This window comes from Salvelinus sp. IW2-2015, linkage group LG6.1 (genome assembly GCF_002910315.2).
Source record: "Salvelinus sp. IW2-2015 linkage group LG6.1, ASM291031v2, whole genome shotgun sequence".
Classification (NCBI taxonomy): domain Eukaryota; kingdom Metazoa; phylum Chordata; class Actinopteri; order Salmoniformes; family Salmonidae; genus Salvelinus; species Salvelinus sp. IW2-2015.
In genome coordinates, this window is record NC_036845.1 from 14,650,125 (window position 1) to 14,671,411 (window position 21,287).

Below are 21,287 nucleotides of genomic sequence, written 5' to 3' on the forward strand. Positions count from 1 at the left end.
GTGCAGAGCATCTACTCAAATGTTTTAGGTCTTCCTCGGCTTGTATCCTTTCACCTGCACCAAAGTGGCTGGTTGACAACAACACCAAAAAGTTGTCAGGGGAGGGTGCACCCGATTAGCCACCAATCACCCCATTAAAAGGTCTTACCAATCACACCATTCATATGGTGGATGTGGTATCCCACACGCCACACGTGTGGTACGTGTTACCTTTGAATAGTGATTCAGAACTAGTGATGGGTCGTTCGCAAACGACTCGGCTCTAAGAGCCGGCTCTTGTAGGTGAACGTTGGGAGCCGGCTCGCATATGAGAAGAGCCGAATCTAATTATAAAAATATTTAAAAATTAAGATATGAATAATCAAAATATTTAAATGAATATAATTAACTGATTAAAATAACGAAAAAATATAAATAATAATAATATAGGCCTAAATGCTCAAGCGCACACACATTCGTTCTGACTGTCTGCTCAGACTAACAGCCTCACCTGTTGTTCCTGTCAATCAGATACACAGTGTCAACCAATGAACCAAAGATGCGTGAGGGAGGGCCGAGCCAACTTACTCACGGTCACACACATAGCATATGAGGAGAGAGAGGACGGACAGCTGTGAAAATAACAGCTGGAAAATGAGTCGGAAGCACAGTAGCATTTGGACGCATTATAATAATGTAGACAATGCTAGAGCACAGTGTAGAATTTTCCAAAACAAAATCTCATATAAAGCCGGTTCTACGCACAATCTACACCGGCATATGCGAACTGTGCAACCAACTGTGAAGCTAGCTGTAGGGGAGCTTCGAGAAACTAGCAGGCCTACTAGTGATAGTGGTGTAGCCAGCACCTCCACATGTGGAGATGTATCCACTCAGTCAAGTAGGCCTACTCTGTGACCCACAGTAACGCAGTCTTCTATGGACCAGTTTATGCCAAAGTCCATGTCTGTATCAAAACAAGGCCAAATTGATATTGCATTGGCTAAAATGATTGCCACCGATACCCAGCCATTTTCGAACGTGGAGTACAGAGGTTTTAGAAATTATAGCAATAGTCTAAATCCAATGTACACAATTCCAAGCAGGAAAACACTTTCAAAATCACTTATTCCACAACTGTACGAGAGCACACAGGCTTCAGTGAGGGAAAGAGTTCAAAAAGCTACTGCAGTTTGCCTTACCACTGACTGCTGGACATCAAGGGTAATCACTTCTTACATGTCGGTTACATGTCACTTCATTGAAGACTTTTCGATGTCTACCTGTCTTCTGGACTGCTTTTGAGTCAGCAACAGACACAACTCAGAGAACTTGGCAGAGGATTGTTGAGAGTGGCCAGAGAATGGCAAGTAGATGGAAAAGTGGTCTGTTGTGTTAGCGACAATGATGAAGACAGCTTGCCTGTCGAAAAGTTGGTAAATTAAATATTTTTGCATTTGAGCTCCTAGAGTGTGCGGCGCTCCTTTATTTTTAAGTTTTCTACTCCGCTAGCCAGCACCTCGCCTAAATAGGTGTGCGTTTCTTTTTCTTCTAGAGCGACAATGCAGCTAACATAACCAAAGTCATGAACATTTTAAAATGGACCCATCATCCATGTCTTGCCCACACAATCAACCTGATTGTAAGAGATGCTCTGAAGGTGATGAAGCCCACTGTGGACAAAGTGAAAGCAACTGTGGAATACTTCCACAGGAGCATAGTAGGTGCTGAAAAACTGAAGTTTTGGGGATGGGGATGCGCTCCAATATTTATTATAACAAAGGGAGTAGGCAAATTCAGGTCGGGGACAGGCGAGAGTTTATAAACCAGGTCAGAGTCCAAAACAGTACAAGGGGAAAGGCAGGCTGGTAGGCAGAATAGTCAGGCAGGCGGGTTCGGAGTCAGGACAGGCAAGGGTCGAAACCATGAGGACTGTGAAAAATAGGAGCAAGGAAAACCGCTGGTTGACTTGGCAAACAAGACGAACTGGTACAGAGACACGGATATATACACACCGGGAGAATAAGCGACACCAGGAGGGGGTGGAGACAAATCACCAGGACAGGTGAACCAGATCAGGGTGTGACAGTATGTTCAACAATTCCCTTCAATGTTTGTCTCAAAAGAATAAGTAAAACACTTAAACCGGTGAAGTATTTAGTCAGATTAGCTAGCTACTTGTCGTTAGGCTTTTAAAGGGGAAATCAGCAGTTTATACATCAATCTTTGGATTTAAAAATGTATGATATGTACTCATTGATTCTTGAAGATATAACTTATAAATGTCTTATGAGCTTAGTTCAACTGTCCTGCCGCACCAGAATCCCAAATAAAAGCTAGTTTTACTCCAATGTTTGTAAACAAAGTCTGGAGACAGGTAGCTAGCTAATCTGACTAAATATTTCACCGGTTGAAGTGTTTTACTTATTATTTTGAGACAAACATTGAAGGGAATTGTTGAACATACTGTCACACCCTGATCTGGTTCACTTGTCCTGGTGATTTTTCTCCACCCCCTCCAGGTGTCGCTTATTCTCCCCGGTGTGTATATATTCCTGTGTTTCCTGTCTCTCTGTGCCAGTTTGTCTTGTTTGCCAAGTCAACCAGCGGTTTTCCGACCCTTGCCTGTCCTGGCARCGAACCCACCTGCCTGACTATTCTGCCTGTTCTGACTACCAGCCTGCCTTTCCACTTGTACTGCCCTCCTTTTCAAGTYTGTTTTCCCCCAGCTTTTCTGAATAACATAAAATTATTTGTAAATGTAAACTGGTTTGTGAGTCTGAAGAGGTGGCTATCTGAAAAATGTCTCTTTAGGTAACTTCCTAACTATTTAAAGCTAGATATCTAGCTGGCCAGTTTCCACTTAAATTCAAATCATCATAAAGTTAGCTGGCTAGCTGTATTCGCACGTGGAAACATGTCAGACAATGACCGCAATTTAGTAAACGCCGATGTCTRGGGGGATGAAGATTTAACAGACACTGGCAGCTACACAAATGCTGGAGATTCGTCATCCTGGGAAGAATTTGCAGATTACCTGCGTAATGTGCCAATCCAGCCATACATGTTCGATCCAATGGTCGAACATCGCCACCGAGCAGTAGCGGTTCTAGTATGTATGGCTCCCTGGGTGAACCCCCCCTTCAACGCCCCCCCAACAAAACAAATAGCACCATTCTGCACTTACTATAGTTTTTATTCAAACATTTGTAACAAAACATAAATAATCATAACATTTAAAACGATATAAATATATATACAAAAATAAGACTCATATCAAAAAGTGACAAATAAAATAAATAAGAATAAAAAAGATAATTGAATTATTACACTATTACCCTATTGCTAACAAAAAACACGCAGTAGCCTGGGTAGCTCACAAACTAGAATCAGGTCGCCTAKTCCGACAAGGTTAATTGACCCACAGTCCCACACGGTGACATGATATCGTTGACATGACGTGCAAATGAGCGATAGAAAACCGATCGCGCAAATGTCACCATTCGGAATATTTTTATTTTTTTWAAGATTTTGCGGTCGCCCCATGCCGCCTCCGGACCTGGGCGGCTGCCCATGTCACCTATGCCTAAATCCGCCACTGCCACCCAGGGGGAGGAGAAGAGATTACGACACTGACGAGTCCGAGGAAGAAAGACGGGAGGAGAGGGTTCCAGTCACAGACCCACCAAGGTAGTTTACCATAGTCTATCCAGCTTGTTTTGTTTAGGCTATATCTATGTTCTGATCAGTTCACTCTCCAAGTAGACTGGAATCCATTAACGTTACATCAGGTTGGGCTCCTGGCTAGGCTACTCTCCAAATCCAGAGGAAAACAAACAGAATGGAAGGGTGCATTTCATTCGAACTCCAAAGTGACTTCATTCATGTCTTTTCCGATTGCCCTGAGCAGCAGGGGTGTGTTCATTTCGTCTTGCAACGGAAACCGTTTACCGTTTAAGAACCCAACGGAAGCAAACGAAACGGGYCGGGACCTACCAGAATCTGTCCAATAGAAACGCTAGTTTTCCGTTTCAAATAAACAGTTTATTTTGTAAAACGTTTTGAAACAGAATAGGCTTAATGAATACATCCCAGGTCTTGACCTTTGGTTTATGTTGTACTGCCTCTGCCCAGAGGCCCAGGCTTTTTGTGGCATGCCCTATTGCAGCTCTGATCTCTGGATGCACAAGGATGTTTTTAAATTTATGGTTCTGCACAGAGCTGGCTTTTGTGGCAGTGTCTATTAGATGCTTACCTGTGCTGTAGGAGCCACTGTTCAAGTCCCAATTTCAGTTCTCTAAACTAGTTCCTGGTAGTCATCCACCATATTACATACTAGAAAATACTCTAGTGGTTAGTTTCTTGATTAGAGTTTCTGTTCAATTAGTKAAATAAAACTGTAGGAAWGGAGATAGAGAAGAAGCCAGGATTATTGACATGCACACAGCAATAGGCTCTTCTCCCAGAAGTGTACCATGCCTATTTTGGCTTTAGCCAAAACATGCAATCACAGACAGCCTTTATTTATCAGCAGATTATATTTTTGTTTGCATAGTATACATTTTTTGTATAGGACAGGCACATCTTTCTGCTTTTCAACCCCTACTTATCTTTTTATTTTTATTTATTTAACCTTTATTTAACCAGGTAGGCAAATTGAGAACACGTTCTCATTTACAATTGCGACCTGGATCTTGCATTTATCAAACAACAAACAAGACTCAAACAAAGATAAAAAGGAACACTTTGTTTCCCTTTTATTATACTGTCACCTTCCAGTAATATGAACATAGGATTGCTGGTTCAAGCCCCACTCAGGCTATTCTTCCTCTGTTTCCCTTTTATTATACTGTCAACTTCCAGTAATATTGACATAGGATTGCTGGTTCAAGCCCCACTCAGGCTCTTCCTCTCTCAATCAATACATAACTGTGAATTGATAATCCCAGCGGTCTCAGGCCTTTGTTGGAGCTGGAAGCCCTGTTCACTTTGATGGGATGCCTTTTAAAGAAAGAGGAAATCATGTCTCACTTTGTTAATGAGGTCTTGGATCTCTTGGTTTCCCCTTATTTCCTACAGGCCTGGTTTTAACAAAAACATCGCCACCTTACATTCATCTGCTACTGTAACTGCACCGGGGATATTATCTAGCCGGCTAGCAGATCCATTTAGCAGATATAAGCAAAACATGTTGAACTGACTTCATGAGCATGTCCCATTTGTTACTGTATGTTTGAAACGTCACAGCTGTTCTGGTAGCTAATCATATGTCATGTTACTTGAACCGCAGTTTCTACCATCATAGGAGGAACTAACGTTAGCTKGCTTTACATGCCACACTGAATAATCGGTAAACATTCTGGTGAAATCGGAAGATTTAACTTCACAGATAGGGGCGATCAAGTAGGTAAGTAATTAGCMAGGTGGTAGATAGCTAGCTAACTTCATACAGCTAATGGTAACGTTAGCTAAAAGCTAACGTAGCTGTGAGCTACCTAGCTACAAGTTTCACTGTCGTATTTTGTCAATATTCGTGTGAAATTGATTGTTCCATCACTTTTGTAGGAGTTCCATCTACAATTAAAATAGATTTCTATCAAGAAAACGATGACATGAAAAGGTTTTGTTTGACCGTGTTTGCTTCAAGGCCAGGATGTTAGCCATTCAGCTAGCTAACTATTTTAGCTTGATAGCTATGGCAGCTTCCGTTAACGTTAGACCACATAGCTAGCTACTGCCTAAACAAAGATACTAACTACCCAATTAAAGTTATATTAGCCACATTATAACAAGGATATTGTTTTATATTCGTTTATGATTGGCTTCAAGAGCATTCTAGACCGTACATTATTTTCCTATAACGCACGCTACATCAGCATGGTATAATTCAATGGCTATAGTTAATTCTTACATTTTCTACGTTTGAGCTGCTTTTTGATAGCGAATGTCGAATTGAAAACAATATTGAATTCGATTTTCATAATAGCAAGCAAGCTAGGACTGATGGCTTGGTTAGCTWAACGAGTAACTCTGTTTGTTTGGTTACCAAGGCAACTACTACAGCACTTTAGTAAACTTTGCTTGCTACTTCAGTGGATGTGGAACACATTTCTAGCGGCAAATGTGTTAAAGGTGCACTATGCAGAAATAACTGCCATTTCCTGTTTGCTAAAATTCTAATAGTTTGCCTAATTTAAGTTTAATGACAAAACAGTTTTGAGAATCATTGTATCATCTAAACTGCTGTGAAATATATTTTCCGTAACCAAACATATTGTATATTCAGCTGTTTGAAGCTGGTGTACTAAACCGAGAGTAAAAGATGCAAAAACAAAACTTAAGAARGGAAGCATAGAAATAGTGTACATAGAACAGATTTACCGCATACACTTGCTTTCAATGAGAACAACAGATCTATAACTCGCTTTTCTATGTGAATTTGGTCAGYTCGCAGRTCAGMGCTCRATGCCCAAKTCTGTGGAAGATWAGTTCCACTCCGCTAGCGCATAGSCCCTCATRGATTAACCCTTACATAATGCTATTCATGACAGCATTGATATGATACTRTATTCTATTGCRTCTGTTACTTGACACACAGGGTAAACGTAACCATGGAGGAACCAGGTGCTGATATAGAGGTGACTGTCAAAACTTTGGACTCCCAGAGCCGAAGTTACACTYTAGGCGGACAGGTACGTTCTCATTTCCAACGGAGCGCTTTTACAGTAGCCTTACATATACTGGATATAGGCCTAATCCTCACACCGGTGTCTTTTTCTCAGTTGACAGTGAAATAGTTCAAGGAGCACATTGCCACTTCAGTTGGGATTCCTGTGGACAAACACAGACTGATCTACCAGGGCCGAGTCCTGCAGGATGAGAGGACCCTGACAGAGTACTGTGAGTAAWGTTGTCTGTGGAGTTTCCTGGAATCAATACAAAATGGCTCCAGACAGTTTTATCTAGAGCAGCACACAGCTGCAGCGAAACATCTGTCAACACAGAACAGAAACCCAGCAAACAGTCAGATATCTTTGTCTGTATGTGATCTATAGAATAACTCTCTTATTCACTTATTCCATGACTTACAAGGCCAATAATGCACAGATGTAAGCCTATTATACAACTGCACACCATGASAACTCTTGAGTAGAGGTCGACCGATTAATCGGAATGGCCGATTTCAAGTTTTCATAACAATCGGAAATCGGTAATTTTGGACTCTGATTTTGCCGATTTTCTTATATTTTTTATTTATTTATTTTTTCACCTTTATTTAACTAGGCAAGTCAGTTAAGAACACATTCTTATTTTCAATGACGGCCTAGGAACGGTGGGTTAACTGCCTTGTTCAAGGGCAGAACGACAGCTTAGGGATTCAATCTTGCAACTTTACTGTTAACTAGTCCAACGCTCTAACCACCTGCCTCACGAGGAGCCCGCCTGTTACGCGAATGCAGTAAGAAGCCAAGGTAAGTTGCTAGCTAGCATTAAACTTATCTTATAAAAAAACAATCAAAAAAATCATGAAAAGTATTATCCACTTAAGGATTTTTATAATTCTATCTCTCTCCTTTTTATAGACATGGTTGAGTGATATACTAGTTTATCTAGCGTGTCCTGCGTTGCATATAATCGATGCAGTGCGCATTCGCGAAAAAGGACTGTCGTTGCTCCAACGTGTACCTAACCATAAACATCAATGCCTTTCTTAAAATCAATACACAGAAGTATATATTTTTAAACCTGCATATTTAGCTAATAATATCCAGGTTAGCAGGCAATATTAACAGGTGAAATTGTGTCACTTCTCTTGCGTTCATTGCACGCAGAGTCAGGGTATATGCAACAGTTTGAGCCGTCTGGCTCGTTGCGAACTAATTTGCCAGAATTTTACGTAATTATGCCATAACATTGAAGGTTGTGCAATGTAACGGAATATTTAGACTGATGGATGCCATTCCGTTAGAATAAAATACGGAACAGTTCCGTATTTCACTGAAAGAATCATGTTTTGTTTTTCGAGATGAATAGTTTCGGATTCGACCATATTAATGACCTAAGCTCGTATTTCTGTGTGTTTATTATGTTTATTTAAGTCTATGATTTGATAGAGCAGTCTGACTGAGCGATGGTGGGCACCAGCAGGCTCGTAAGCATTCATTCAAACAGCACTTTCGTGCGTTTTCCAGCAGCTCTGCTGTTTATGAATTCAAGCCTATCAACTCCCGAATTAGGCTGGTGGTAACCGATGTGAAATGGCTAGCTGTTAACGGGCTGCGCGCTAGTAGCGTTTCAAATGTCACTCGCTCTGAGACTTGGAGTAGTTGTTCCCCTTGCTCTGCATGGTTAACGTTGCTTCGAGGGTGGCTGTTGTCGATGTGTTCTGGTTCGAGCCCAGGTAGGAGCGCGGAGAGGACGGAAGCTATACTGTTACACTGGCAATACTAAAGTGCCTATAAGAACATCCATAGTCCAATATTGGTTATACTGAAATACAAATGGTATAGAGAGAAATAGTCCCATAATTCCTATAATAACTACAACTTAAAACTTCTTACCTGGGAATATTGAAGACTCATGTTAAAAGGAACCACCAGCTTTCATATGTTCCGAGCAAGGAACTTAAACGTTAGCTTTCTTACATAGCACATATTGCACTTTTACTTTCTTCTCCAACACTTTGTTTTTGCATTATTTAAACCAAATTTAACATGTTTCATTATTTATTTGAGGCTAAATTGATTTTATTGATGTATTATATTAAGTWAAAATAAGTGTTCATTCAGTATTGTTGTAATTGTCATTATTACAAATACATTTTAAAAATTGGTCGATTTAATCGGTATCGGCTTTTTTGCCCCCCAATAATCGGTAGCGACGTTGAAAAAACATAATCGGTCGACCTCTACTCTTGAGTACCCATCATGTAATTGCTGTATGCCGTTTGGCTGCTATGTACATCACCTGATAGATTGATGAAGCACCAGTGTCCTCTAAATACACCATAATCAAAGAGCAACAGAATATAATATATTGTTCACCGGCGGCCCGTGGCACCTTAATTGGGGTGGACGTGCTCATAGTAATGGTTGGAATGGAATCAATGGAATGGTATCGAACACACCAAACACATGTTTTCCATGTGTTTGATGCCATTCCATTCACTACATTCCAACCATTATTATGAGCTGTCCTCCCCTCAGCATCCTCCAGTGATATTGTTGTATAATTCTACAAGATGTGTCATTTTCCTCTTCTAACATGGAAAAAGATGACCTCACGGCTTTCAGTGAATACTTTTGGATGATTCAGTCATCGTATGATGGTATGGGCATCATTATTTAAMAATTTAGCCTACCCACTGGGCACAACACGTGGTATAGCCAGCAGAATACCACCCTGCATACCACTGCTGGCTTGCTTCTGAAGCTAAGCAGGGTTGGTCCTAGTCAGTCCCTGGATGGGAGACCAGATGCTGCTGGAAGTGGTGTTGGGAGGCCAGTAGGAGGCACTCTTTCCTCTGGTCTAAAAAATATCCCAATGCCCCAGGGCAGTGATTGGGGACACTGCCCTGTGTAGGGTGCCGTCTTTCGGATGGGATGTTAAACGGGTGTCCTGACTCTCTGAAGTCATTAAAGATCCCATGGCACTTATCGTAAGAGTAGGGTTGTTAACCCTGGTGTCCTGGCTAAATTCCCAATCTGGCCCTCAAACCATCACAGTCACCTAATAATTCCCAGTTTACAATTAGCTCATTCATCCCCCTCCTCTCCCCGTAACTATTCCCCATGTTGTTGCTGTAAATGGGAACGTGTTCTCAGTCAACTTACCTGGTAAATTAACGGATAAATAAAAATGTAATTATAAAAAATTAAACGTGAATACTTGGGTAATATTTGGTTGAGATGTTGATCAATGAGATTACGACCTATATTCACCCACTCAAAAAGACAGCCAAAAGTTAGTTGATTTTCCAATATGTTATCACTATGCTTTCAACCATTTGAAGAGCACAGCCTAATTCCATTTTGAAAACAATGTCAGATTTCTGGTTTAGTTGTCACCCACATGTCTATCACTGTGCTTTCAAAAATATCATCTACYTAATCCCCAAAAGTAATTATTCATCATGACTGGGCCGTAAACAATAACTAGTAATGCTGTATAATCAAAAAAAGGTTAAAATCTCACCTTTCTGGTAAAAAAWTATTAAAAGATGCTGAGGTGTRGTCTCTTTTGAGGACAKAKGCTCAAGTACACAGTACAAATAGGATAAAAATAAAATATTTTATGATGTATTTCCTACTCAACAAAACTGTATGAATATAGCTTGAAATGACTTATGTTTTATAAATATAGRATAATCAAATTATAAAATTACTWAGATTTCACCTTCCTTTTAACTGTGAAATGCATATTTGTATGTTTAGTGTTAGAGAAAATSTGCATGTTTTCTGAAGGTCTCTCTTGATCAAAACGTCCGCCCCAATCACTGTGAACGTCTCACAGAGCTTTAGCTTGGCTTTCTGAACTCGGTAGGAACTTACCTTTCATAACATATTAATATTGTCCATCTATGACAGAAAAGTCTGAATTATTTTACATCAATGGCTATAAATCGATCTCTGAATGTGCTACSGTGATGAAATCATTTTCTCCTGCTGCGCTAGGATGTTGGTTGCATGTAATGAGTGCAGGCATGTGCTTTGTCCGTGGCTCAGTTGTTGTGATGTGGTGTTCAGCCAGGAGTTGATGAACAGTCCGAAAAGCGACGTCACAKAGGCTCAGTAATACTACTGTGTTGGTGTGAACCAGGGCTGTCGTTCAGTGCAAGCCATTTCGATCTACGGTATCCACAGATCGATTTATAAGGGAAAATGTCGGTCGGTACCAGAACCATGCAGGACCCCTAACCATCTAACAGGTTTTAAAAGCACAGCAAAGTTCAAATGGGAATACAATGTCAGAAATGTTGTTTATTTATACAACAGATTGTGTTGTCACTGTGCTTCATCTAATAGCAGAACCAAACGACCTGGATTGCAGTTTAGATTACATTAAAAAAGATGTGGGGAACGTGATCAATTCCGTTTGAGATGTTACGCTGATTATTACAGCAATTGTGAATGCTATTTTATGCATGCTATCGTGAACATAAACACCTTACATGATTAACCTACATAAGACATTTAAAGTTACAGTAACCTCAATGTGTCCATGGGTGTTACTCATTTTAAGGTTGAATGTTACGTTAGTTTGTAAGAGCCTTAACTTTAGGCTATTTACTGTATTACAAAAGCAGTATTGAATTGTGTTTGGATGACAATGAAACTAAATATCAACATCTAAAGAAYATGTATCTACTGCTTGGATAGTTCCATTTGAGCCACTGGCTGAATCCTGTTCTTTAACTTTTATTTGGAGATGTGAATCTAACATACAGTGCATTCGGAAAGTATTCAGACCCCTTGACTTTTCCACATTTTGTTATGTTACAGCCTTATTCTAAAATTGATTAAATTGATGAGGAAAAAGCCAATCTACACACAATACCCCATAAAAGCAAAAACAGATTTTTAGAWTTGTTAGCAAATGTATTAAAATAAAACTGAAATATCACATTTARATAAGTATTCAGACCCTTTGTTGAAGCACTTTGGTAGCGATTACAGCCTTGAGTCCTCTAGGGTAGGACGCTACAAGCTTGTCACACCTGTATTTGGGGAGTTTCTCCCATTCTCTGCAGATCCTCTCAAGCTCCGTCAGGTTGGATAGGGAGCGTCGCTACACAGGTATCTCCAGGTCTCTCCAGAGATGTTAGATCAGGTTCAAGTCCGGGCTCTGGCTGGGCCACTCAAGGACATTCAGAGACTTGTCCCGAAGCCACTCCTGCGTTGTCTTGGCTGTGTGCTTAGGGTCGTTGTCCTGTTAGACTGGGGCGAATGTTCACCTTCCGAGGTCCTGAGGACTCTAGAGAAGGCTTTCATTAAGGATCTCTCTGTACTTTGCTCGGTTKATCTTTCCCTCGATCCTGACTATGATATGACAAAGCCTACCATAGTCAGTGCAGACGCCAGTAGTTATGGGTTAGGATGGTCCTACTACAGAAACAAGGTGGACAGTTAAACCCAGTAGCTTATTGCTCCAGGACTCTCACAGATGCAAAGAAGCACTATGTATAGATAGAAAAGGAGTGACTCGCAGCGGTCTGGGCATATGAGAAGTTTACCAGATATCCGTATGGTCTATATACATTCACACTGCAGTGATCACAAACTTCTTATTCCACTAATAAACTGTATAGACCTTGACTTAGTGCCTGTCAGAGACAGTTCATGCGCATGATGCGTTATAACCCTACAGCCAAGTATGTGTCGGGGAAACAGCTTGTTATAGCATACACCCTTTCCAGACATCCCCAGTCAGCTGTTACACAAGATATCGCAGGGCTGACCAGTGAAATCGAGGCCTATAAGGATACAGTTCATACAGCATGGCCTATCTCAACCAACAAGCTTGATGTCGTCAAGAAGCAGACACAACAAGATGCAGAGCTGCAGATGGTGAAACACTATGTGACAACAGGATGGCCTAAGTATGCAGCCAAAGTGCCAGACAAGGTGCAAGCCTACTACACCTCCCGACAGAACCTCTCAACCTCACAAGGACTAATGTTGTATGGTGATGGAATAGTAGTGCCACAAAACATGAGACCTGAAATGTTCAAGCGCATACACTACAGCCATCAGGGCATTGTGAAGTGCCGGGGGCGAGCTAGAGGTAGTGTTGAATAAGTAAAAACAGTAAATGGTCAGGAAATAGTCAGTTTATGCAAAGACTGCCACGAGTCCGAACCTACTCAGAGGAGGGAGCCTTTGATCACCACTCCACTCCCCAGTCGCCCATGGGAAAGAGTAGCAGCTGACATATGTGAACTCAACAAGCAAAACTACTTGGTAGTTGTGGAGTATTTTTCTATATATATATATATATATATATATATAGGAATAACTTACCTCAAAGACGTGTCTAAAATGAAGAACATCTTCGCCTGTTGGGCATGCCCAAATATTCTAATTACAGACAATGCTCCACAGTTCTCAGGTAGAGCTTTCACGCAATTCTCTAAGGACTATGATTTCAGACACATTACCACCAACCCTCCCTACGCCCAAGCAAATGGTGAAGCAGAGAGAGCAGTGCAAACAGCCAAAGGGATCCTGAAACAGGCTGACCCATTCCTAGCTCTCATGACCTACAGAGCAACTCCGCTGGAGATTAACCTATAACCAGTGTGGCCAGACCTCCAGCAGGTGAGACGTGTCGACCTATAGAGCAAAGCAGAGCTTCATGCGTGTCTACAACAACAGGTATAAAGTCAGAACCCCTTCCAGCACTGTCACACCCTGATCTGTTTCACCTGTCTTTGTGCTTGTCTCCACTCCCCCTCCAGGTGTCGCCCATCTTTCCCATTATCCCCTGTGTATTTATACCTGTGTTCTCTGTTTGTCTGTTGCCAGTTTGTCTTGTTTGCCAAGTCAACCAATGTGTTTTGTTCTCAGCTCCTGCTTTTCCCAGTCTCTTTTTCTCGCCCTCCCGGTTTTGACCCTTGCCTGTCCTGACTCTGAGCCCGCCTGTCTGACCACTCTGCCTGCGTCTAACCCTGAGCCTGCCTGCCGACCTGTACCTTTGCCCCACCTCTGCATTGTTGACCTCTGCCTACCCTGTGCCTGCCTGCTGTCCGGTACCGTTGACCCACCTCTGGTTTACTGACCGCTGCCTGCCTTGACCTGTCTATTACCTGCCCCTGTTGGATTATTAAACCATTGTCAATTCGACGTGTCTGCATCTGGGTCTTACCTTGATTCCTGATAAGCACGGAGTGAACGTCATCCGTGAAGCTGGACGACGAACAAGGCTGGTCAAAGACGGCTTCAGTGCTTCAACAGTGTGACACACCCAGGTCATACTTGATCCAGACAGATACGGGAGTGCTGCACAGGAATCCACGCCACGTGAAACCCCTCCGCAGTGCTTCAGAGACTTGTCAATAGGGTGGAGAGGAACACCCAGAGTGTGACACGGACTTGCACTTACCTATTCCAGATGCCGACCCACCTCCTGTCACAGAACCACAGACTCCAGTACACAGGACTTCTCGTGGTACAGTTGTCAAACCACCAGACAGATACGGAGAGCATAATGCACAGCCTGCATTATGTGACAGAAGAACCCCACTGCAGCTATGAATGTGACTGGCAGTCCACCCAGCTCACCTTAGGGTAATATACAGTTAGTGTTGTAGAAACAACAACTGTTTTTATGGAATGTTAAAGACAGTGAGTTGAGTTGATGATGAGTTGATGTCTCATGAGTTGTTGAACTTTAAAGACCGAAAAGTTTGTTTATGAATTCATATGTTGAGGCAAGTTAATTACAGAGTGATGAACTATACACATTGTGTTGTTTTGACATTTTAGAAACGCATGTCTTGAAAGGGCGATGTGTTGTATTGGAACTATTTGGCTATAGCGCATGGCACAGGTATATTCATGACGTCATATAAAAGGTGATTGGGCAAGTCGGTCCGCGTGCATCCGTCGTATCAAGTCCAGTGAAGACCGTCTCCRGTGTTACATTACTTATTGTTACGTTAAAGTCAACCAAAGTGATATTCACCTCCAGATTCTTCACATTAAGCATAACACTACAGTGACCATGATAACATCATCCGGCGGTTGAAATTTCACCCTCAAAACAACCGTTTAAGGTTGATGACTTTTTTTCATATCGAATGTATTTTCCACATAGGTTCCACGTCACGATTACATTGACAAATTACGTTGAAACAATGTTGATTCYGCCAGTTTGTGCCCAGTGGGTAGTTACATGACATAAAATGACAAAGTTACATTACATCATTACATAAAAATCATCGKATGATCAGATGTGCTTTTCAGCATTACATTTGGAACTTTATCAGTGTGACGTTGCTGGTATGTATAGAGAGAGAGATAATTAAATAATGTCAGGCATATTCCATTAAGAGACAAAGAACCCCTGAAAAGTTGATCCGACTGCACCAATTGGACGCAGTGTTCTCTTTGTTCTCCTCCTCAGAACGTTATCTTCCAGACACGAGTCAAATGAATATGCACAGTATTGTTATTCACAAATCAGAAAACAAGGACATCCTATGAAGGTCTACCTATGAAACACTCAAAAAAGTTGAGTTTGCGTGTGGTATTGTGCCAGGGGATTTTCCTGTTCAGGCTCACATAGTCAAGAAAACTCCTGGCCCTAATGCATACTACAAGGATAATTCATTACTTTGACACCGCTTGGTAGTTACTTTAGCGCTGTGATACTGTCTTACGAAACAAGAACCTGTGGGATGTGCATTACCAGTGTAGACTGCAGAAATGACAGTCATATTGAAAGCCATCCACCAACATGGGGGCTGATGGAGGYTGAGGAGAATAGGTGTAGAAGCAGACCTATTTCCTAAAATTGGGTAAAAYCTTAAACACTTCTTACTTTAAAGGCCACCCACCCAAAAAGACTTATAGGTAATAATATTGACATTTTTTGGTCCCGCTTCATAGACCATGGAACAACACCTTTCGATATATGGGCCTTTGGACTATGTGAGATGGTGGAAAGTTGTGCTAACAAAAAAGTGGTTAATGATTACCACAATCCTAAAACGTTTAAAGCTCAATCCGGACACAGAAAGATCAAGCCCAGAAAGAGCGCTCAATTACCAGGTTTTCTTTTAGGCCACAAGTTGATTTGAAGTGGTTCAGGTATGTTAGAGGTCAAGGAAGGGTATTCGTTCTTGCTCTTTGTGAATGGGTGGTTGGGTCAGCTCTTCACCCTCTGCTCCCAACCAGRCCTATCTACAAGCAGTCTCAAAACCCAATGGGTAAGAGAGATATGCAGATGCAATATCTGTTTTTACCACTATTGACCTATTAATTAGGTTACTATGCACAAGAGATGATCTATCAAAACCTCATGAGCCCTTCGTGATGATTCTTAAAGGATTATTTTGGTCTTTTAATTTATTTACAAAAAATATGTGACCCATAATTAAGTTTTGTTATATTTAACCTTCATTTATAAAGGGAGTCAACATTGGTTTACACACACATACAAGGAGTCAATTTTGAGTTAAAACATACCATGAGTCACTTTTACAAGTGAGCCCTGCAAACATCATACAAAATGCAGTTTGCTGTACAGACTTCCCACCATATGTGGTTTGATTTGAAAAAATGTTGTAATTGGKGTCCTACAGCATACAGTATATGGTTTACAGAAAATCCACATGATTTCACAATTCATGTCTTTTTTCTGTAATGGCTGGATATGGACAGCACCTCAACAAATGGTTTCTCAGTTTCAGATGTAGTTTTTGACTTATTTCACATTTATTGCATTGGCCTTTCACTTGTCATCTTACACTTTCCCCACCCACTGTTTTCTCTCACTGGTGGTCATTGTTTGTCAGTAATGTCTTAAAATAGATGTTTTCTTTCCTATAATTCTGCCCCTCTCTCTTTTCTTCCTTTCCTTTCATCTCTCTCTCCCTCTCTCTCTCTCTCTCTCTCAGTATCTTGGCAAATTGAACTTTGTTGCAGCGGCTGGTGTGAAGGAGTCGGATGTGCAGATGTTCAGACAGATGGACAGCACTGTGTTTCACCTGAATGAGACCTCTGAAAAGACACTACTGTGGCTCTGCACTTTATACAGAGCCTAAACAACAAAAAATGTGCCGCTGTCCCAATACTTTTGGAGCTCACTGTATGTGTGAACAAAACTTGAGCAAAACTATGTTAGCCCATTGAATAATGAATTCCCTGTTGGTTTGACACAGGCAGGCCTGAGCGGCAAACTCTAGTGGGGAYTGGAGAGTGGCTGAACTGCAACCAGTGTATCCTGCTGCAGGAGATAGAGCGTCACTTGGATCCACTAGAGACACACGACACCCTCAGCAGATTCATGCTTTACGGTCAGAAAAGGAGTCATCAATGATTCCATACTGTGATGGAATACCAGGAATTGAAGCAAAGCTGAGAAAATCTAAGTATTGAGATACATACTATTATTAATACATCACATTGCTGTTTAATTAATTATTACATGCATACAATGGACATCGTATAGCTGCCCAAAGGGTTAATGTGCTTAGAGATYCAAACAATATTTGCATYTTTGCACTGTAASTGGTCCTCAATGAAAAATGTGTATTTTTCTTTTTACCAGCTCGTGACAGTGCCTTATTGGATAATAAAGTGGTGTAGGCGTTTCGGACCCAAACGGCTTGTAAAAATATGGATAGATTTGTACATCTCCCTCAAGAGAAAGGTTTGTGGTTTTGGTACATAATCTAACCTCACTATAGAACAAATGGACTTGGACCACCAGAGAAAATCGATATTTTCTAATGTCTAAAATAACATATGTCTCATTGAACTGTTTTATTTATATATATATATATATATATATGTATGTATATATATGTATATGTATGTGTGTGTGTGTGTGTGTGTGTAGTTTCAGAGCTTTGTAAATTGAATAAGGCGTAGCACTGAGGTAAGAATCTAAATTATTCTTCACTCACTTTTTATGTTTATGCACTTATCACTACTGCTCTTCCATTTTGTGGTTATTAGATTACGTTTGCTCATCCATCGCCACAATCTATTACAGGCTGCCTGCTATTTGTTGGAGTCTTCAATCAAGATCATGCTATGCATCGAAATAGGGTTTCCTTTGAGAGTTTATTATTAGTGTATTGCCCACTCTAACTTTGATCTAACTCAGAATCGTGGAACTAATTCAAAATGAAGAACTCTCCTCTCATTTCCCATGTGTAATAGTAAAACAAATAAACAGAAAAAAAAGAACAGCTATTCAAAGTCTATTCCAAAAGTCTCAGAATGTTTAGACAGCACTAGTGACCCAGGCGTAGACTTCTAAGCATTTCCATCGCTCACTTAAACTTGCAGTGACATGGCACACAGTTATCAAGTTTTCGAAGAAGGGCCTATTTCCAGGCAAATATTTCACTTTCACGCATTTCTCTTTTTGTGAGGGTGCCCTAACTGTCATGGTTCACCGAACTGCATTGTTCCACTCTTTTCGCATACCTCCATCAATGGAGGCTGCTGAGTGGAGGATGGCTCATAATAATGTCTGATGGAGTCAATGGACTTGGTATCAAACACCATTGCCTCCATTCCAGCCATTATTATGAGAGTCCTCCCCTCAGCAGCCTCCGCTGACCTCTATCTAAATCATTCATCAATTAGAAAATAATCCAGGGCTAGTTTACCGGGGGAGTAGCCGCCCACGTAGTTACACTTACAATGCAGGGGAAATTCCCATGATGCTGCCGACAGAGCAGAGGCTCAGAGCACAACTAGGCTCGTTCACAACTAGAGTGGTCATCCACAGTTCTCTTCTTCATTTGCTCTAATGTAATAATACACAGGGTGACTGGAAGCAGAAACGGTGACATTTGCTTTCACCTGTCCTTTTATTTCTTGTAAGGTAATTTCTTTGACTGCAGTTCAAAATCAAGAAAATTGGGTATATGAAGGGGTAGGACTAGGCCTTTGGGGTGCATTGGATGCATTGTACTTGTCATTCTATGTCTTAATACAATAACTTTGAGACCAGACCCATCGTCTGTCCTATAAAACACCAACGTAACACTACATTGGCAATAAACCTTTTCCTATACAAGAGGGAAATTGAAATTGAGAATTCTTTTGAGTTAATAGTTTCTCAAAATGATGTCAAAGCCATTGATTGAGGTAAAATAGCGCGACTTTCATCTGCACTGTCGTCAGTAACAAAGCACAATGTCCCAGTCAATATATTTGAAATCAGGTGATGTGGCTTTTTACTTGTGGCCTCAAGGGAAAGGTCAACAAACAGTGGTGTCCTTTTGCTTATGTAACATTTTGAAATCATATGCTGTAGCTCTGGACTCGTATTAAGCCAGAGCAGGAGTGGTGATCTAGGATCAGTTTTCGCCTTTCAGATAATGATAAGTTACATAGATAGGGAACCTGATCCTATTAGCACTTCTACTCTGAGAAAGCTTTATGAATAAGGGCCCTGGTTAGATGATTGACATACCCATGGTTGCTACCAGTGACAGGAGACAGTCATGGCTGAGTTAGACAAAGTCAACATGTAGCTAACATATGTTCCCATTTCAAGTACCTCTGTGTTTCAACCTATGCCCGGGGCATAAAATGTCAGAAAATATCCTGAACCATGATGAAATTCCTTGTCTCTCTCCCCGCCCTCTCCATTTATCTCTCTGATTTACGCACTTTCAAAGACTTGTGACGCACCAACATGAAGACACTTGACTTTCCCAGATACACTTTGGCGTGAAACAACTTGTTGACCGACAGAAAGTACAGAGTACAGTGTGTGAATTTACTTCCTGTCTCCGTCAGAATGACTTTAGATTCTTACTTTCTCTCACCTGTACGATGTCCATAATAGGACACGCCTCAATCTCAGCAGAACTTGTTTTCAATCTAAGCAGGACATCTATCCGTCTCAGCAGGACTTGTTTCAATAAGTTAATGTAGTCACAGTACGGCTGAGATTCTATTGCCAGTGTGTTCCTCTTCTTTCAGTATAGTTTCTCAAATATCAATGCCATTTACACTATAGGAAACATATCTTGTTAAGCCCACACAATAGGCAGTCAAACTCCCCTGCATAATATTTCATTACTGTCAAACGATGGTTCTTCCAGCCCACCTCTAACACAGCTGATTGGTTGTTGAGCAGTTCATTATTTATATTGATGAGCAGTTCACTAGTGAAACATTAATCAAGTTGGTAGTGCTGGGCAGAAACACCCTTTAGTTCTCCCTGACCAGGAATGGTGACGCTGGTTATATACAATATTGAGCCAAACACATCTACGATGCTGCACAGATTGAAATCAATTATCTAAACTGCGACAAAACGGATAGATTTCTAACTGGACAGAAACTGATCAATGATCTAAAACTGGACAGAAACTGATCAATGTCTAAAACTGGACAGAAACTGATCAATGATCTAAAACTGGACAGAAACAGAATAGAAACTGACACAGAACATGATTAGATGGATGCCAGAAGGTTTCTGCTTTCAACAACAGCAGTGCCTGAACTTCTGCATTTCAGGAAGATGGGGAAAAGACTTAAAGGCTAACATGATTGAAGGCTTGTCTGAGAACTTGCCTGCATTGGGTAAGCACCTAACCGTCTGTGGCATGTCAAGAAAAGCACAAGTTGATTGGGGATGCCCCATGGGCAAGAAACCAAGAACAGGAAAGTTACATAGAATCTACCAACAAACCGCTCTCTCCTCTCTCTCACTTTCGCTCTCTTTCCACTTTCTAAAAGTTACTTTCAGTCCTGTTTATGAAATCAACAGTGTTCACCTTCACGCATCTGCATTTCCACACCCTATGGCTATTCCATACCCTATGTATCAGGAATCAAGGTAAGACCCAAGTGGCAGACTGTGTGAAGTAACAATGTTTAATGACAGGTCAAGGCAGGCACGGTCGATAATTCAGAGTAGAGGCCAAGGTACAGGCCGGCAGGCTGGGTCAGGACAGGCAATGGTCAAAACCAGGAGGGCAGGAGAGACTGGGGAAAGCAGGAGCTGAGAAACAAAACGCTGGTTCACTTGACAAACAAGACGACCTGGCAACAGACAAACAGAGAAACACAGGTTAAATAGTACCCCAGGGGATAATGGGGAAGATGAGAGATACTGGAGGGGGTGGAGACAAGCAACAAGGACAGGTGAAACAGATCAGGGCATGACACTATGGCTATTTCCATGCCGCTATGCATGTAAAGTCAGATTGAGTCAATGTGGCTGCCAGCTGGTTTATGAAACCAATGAAGAAAACTCCTGTCATGTTTTTTGTACCTGTCGAACCCACTGATACTGACCTATAAATATGTGGGAATCACATGCCGCCCAATCTGTCAATGTTGTGCCTGACTCATCTGTAGCCTTACTAGCCTATAGTTCCTCGCCACAGGGATGATAGTGGTTCTGTCACCTTCTCTTTGCTGTACTGTGCATACTTGAAGTAAAAGTAAAAATACCTTAATAGAAAATGACTCAAGGTAAATGTGAAGAGAGAACTGAATCTAAATGCATTTGAAACTATGGTAAATTTGATAGTTTGCAAACTTGAAAACGGCAGACAATGAATGCAATATCCACCGTATTGAACAGAAATATATAAATATTGAATTTGA

General features: G+C 41.2%; 1 protein-coding gene across 8 annotated transcripts in view; it reads left to right on the top strand.

Moving 5' to 3' along the window:
* The first annotated feature begins 3,346 nt into the window (after positions 1 to 3,346).
* Positions 3,347 to 21,287, top strand: part of LOC111965159 (uncharacterized) — a 32,461-nt gene continuing 14,520 nt past the window's right edge. Inside the window, exons 1-5 of one of the 8 annotated variants that reach the window (XM_070444023.1) lie at positions 3,347 to 3,669; positions 6,578 to 6,671; positions 6,762 to 6,879; positions 16,598 to 17,071; positions 17,251 to 17,352. The gene's annotated coding sequence lies outside the window, so the exon portion shown is untranslated. Of the gene's footprint in view, positions 3,670 to 4,960; positions 5,387 to 6,577; positions 6,672 to 6,761; positions 6,880 to 8,484; positions 15,908 to 16,597; positions 17,072 to 17,250; positions 17,488 to 17,547; positions 17,581 to 17,697; positions 18,169 to 21,287 lie in introns of those variants that run through there. The other 7 variants (XM_070444025.1, XM_070444022.1, XM_070444021.1 and 4 more) reach the window with 7 other exon arrangements.